Source organism: Delphinus delphis, chromosome 5 (assembly GCF_949987515.2).
Source record: "Delphinus delphis chromosome 5, mDelDel1.2, whole genome shotgun sequence".
Lineage (NCBI taxonomy): Eukaryota > Metazoa > Chordata > Mammalia > Artiodactyla > Delphinidae > Delphinus > Delphinus delphis.
The window spans coordinates 45,520,271-45,523,239 of NC_082687.1; the positions used below are offsets into that span (position 1 = coordinate 45,520,271).

At 38.0% G+C, this 2,969-nt stretch overlaps 1 non-coding gene across 1 annotated transcript; it reads left to right on the forward strand.

Annotated features, from left to right (window-relative positions):
• Positions 1-2,697: 2,697 nt before the first annotated feature.
• TRNAE-UUC (transfer RNA glutamic acid (anticodon UUC)) lies at positions 2,698-2,769 on the forward strand. Its single transcript has one exon. It is a non-coding gene; the product is annotated as a tRNA-Glu (tRNA).
• Positions 2,770-2,969: the final 200 nt, after the last annotated feature.

Here is a 2,969-nt window from a genome sequence, read left to right on the forward strand (position 1 = left end):
AACATGTCTCTTTGTGAATGGACTTAGGTCTGCTAACCAGCGAATTCCCAAGGAATGTCTACAAAATGTTGCCAGATTCATATCTATAAAACAGCTTCTATTCTGCATTTAAACTTAGAAAGGATTTCCCCATTCCACTTCAACAAAGATGGCAAACTAACCAGAAGGGTTACCCCCTCACTCAAACTTAGCCCTGTGGAAGCCACAGAAGTAGAAGAAAGTCAACAAAGCTGAAAAATTAAGGTAAAACTATAAAGGTAGTTGAGTCCTGGTGTAGAAGATAATGGTACCCCAGAATGGAAGAGGATCTAGTGCCTTTGATGCAGAAAGGCCAGGGAAAATCTTTATAATCCATGCCCTTTTTTTTCTACCAACTTGGTCTTGAAAGGAAGAGCAAACCCAATGATAGGGTGATATCAGAACAGTATTCTAGTTTGATTGGAAGGAAAACGCGATAGCAAAGATACCACAGACCCTCAGCCTCTGGACATTTCCTCACCCTGACCTCACCTTCTATATCCTGAGACCATGTGGGGTGAAAGATGCTTATTAGAGACAGCCTATTCATATAATGTATATACAAATTAAATGATTGAAATAGAAAACAGTAATAGAGATGAATCCCAAAATGCATGCAATTTGAAAAATAAATGAATGAGCTGGGTGATGAAACCAAGAAATTCTTCCATAAAGTATCAGACAGAGATAAAGAGTTAGAAAATATGAGAGAAAAAATTAAGAAGATCATAGTTGTTATGTAAACATCTGTTTTATTGTAGAGCTAGAAAAAGAGTAAAATATATATATATACAAAGAAGAGAAAATATCTGAGGAGATAATGACCAAAATTTCTCCAGATTTAAAGAAAGTGAAAGACCTCAGATTGAAAGTGTTTTTTCCTAGAAGTCCTTAGGTACATTATATTGTGAAATTTTTTATTTTTCAGCCACACCACATGGCTTATGGGACCTTAGTTTCCCAACCAGGGATTGAACCCAGGCCACGGCAGTGAAAGCATGGAGTCCTAACCATTGGACTGCCAGGGAATTCCCGTGAAATTTAAAAAATCAAAGATAAAAAAAAAAATTCTCAAAACCTCAAGAGATAAAGGCCTCCTACTAAGAACCATGAATAAGAATTATACCAAACACATATTGGAGAGAAAAAAATATTTCAAATTAGTAAATGAAAAGAATGCTGAAGCCACAATTTTATAACCAGCTAATCTATCATTTAAGTTTAGAGTGAAATAAAGAATTCTCAAGTATACATGTACTTCCAAAGTTTACCCTCTTTATAACAGTTTTAGAGGGTTTACTGTTACCTATAGCAAGAAACATGTAAATTATTGAGTTAACCTGACAAAAATGCGCAATACCTTTAAAAAGAGCAATTAAAAATCATTTAGGTGACAAAGAGGAATACTGGCATAAATGCAGAAGCATTCCATATTCTTGGATAGGGCAAGATAATATTGTAAAGATTTTTAAAAATTGAAGTATAGTTGGGCTTCCCTGGTGGCGCAGTGGTTGGGAGTCCGCCTGCCGATGCAGGGGACATGGGTTCGTGCCCCGGTCCGGGAAGATCCCACATGCCACGGAGCGGCTGGGCCCGTGAGTCATGGCTGCTGAGCCTGCACGTCCGGAGCCTGTGCTCCGCAATGGGAGAGGCCACAACAGTGAGAGGCCCACGTACTGCAAAAAAAAAAAAAAAAAAAAATATTGAAGTATAGTTGATATACAATGTTGTGTTAGTTTCAGGTGTATAGCAAAGTGATTCAAAATTATATTCTTTTTCAGATTCTATTCCATTATAGGTTACTACAAGATATTGAATATAGTTCCCTATGCTATACAGTAGGTCCTTGTTGTTTTTCTTTTTTATATATAGTAATGTGTATCTGTTAATCTCAAACTCCTAATTTATCTCTCCTCCCCCCCCAACCCAATTTCCCCTTTGGTAACCATAAGTTTGCTTTCTATGTCTCTGAGTCTGTTTCTGTTTTGTAAATAAGTTCATTTGTATCATATTTTTAGATTCTACATATCAGTGATATCATATGATATTTGTCTTTCTCTGTCTGACTTACTTCATTTAGTATGTATTATAAAGATTTAATTCTCTCTAAAGTGATTGATAAACCCAGTGCAATTCCAATGAAAAGTCTAGCAAGTTTATTTGAGAAACTTAACAAATTTATCCTAAAATTTGGAAAAATCAAGGTCCATGAAAGTTGCTAAGCCAACTCTGGAAAATATGATAGATAGTAGGAATACTTAAATCTGTATTCATAAAAACAGTGAAAGAGTCTAATGAAACAAAATAGAGAGGAAAGGGGCTTCCCTGGTGGCGCGGTGCTTGAGAGTCCGCCTGCCGATGCAGGGGACACGGGTTCGTGCCCCGGTCCGGGAAGATCCCACATGCCGCAGAGCGGCTGGGCCCGTGAGCCATGGTCGCTGAGCCTGTGCGTCCGGAGCCTGTGCTCCGCAACGGGAGAGGCCACGGCAGTGAGAGGCCCGCGTACCGCAAAAAAAAAAAAAAAAAAAAAAAAAAAAAATAGAGAGGAAAGAATATAATGAAAGAATAAAGTCCAGAAATATTATATATGTAGCTCACTATGTAGAGAAAAAGTTGGATATCTGCCTTACACCACATAAAGGTGAACCCCAGAAGGATTAAAAACATAAATATGGGATTTCCCTGGTGGTCCAGTGGTTAGGACTTGGCACTTTCACTGCCATGGCCCAGGTTCAATCCCTGGTTGGGGAACTAAGATCCCACAAGCCACGCAGTGCTGCCAAAACAAACAAATAAACGAAAGTGACATAAATGTGAAATAAAACCATAGAGCTAATAGTTGAAGGCACAGGAGAATATTTTTGTAATTTTTGGAATAGGAAAGGCCTTTTAAAACAAGGGCCTAAAAGCATAAACTGTAGGGTAAAATGTTGATGGAACTGACCCTATCA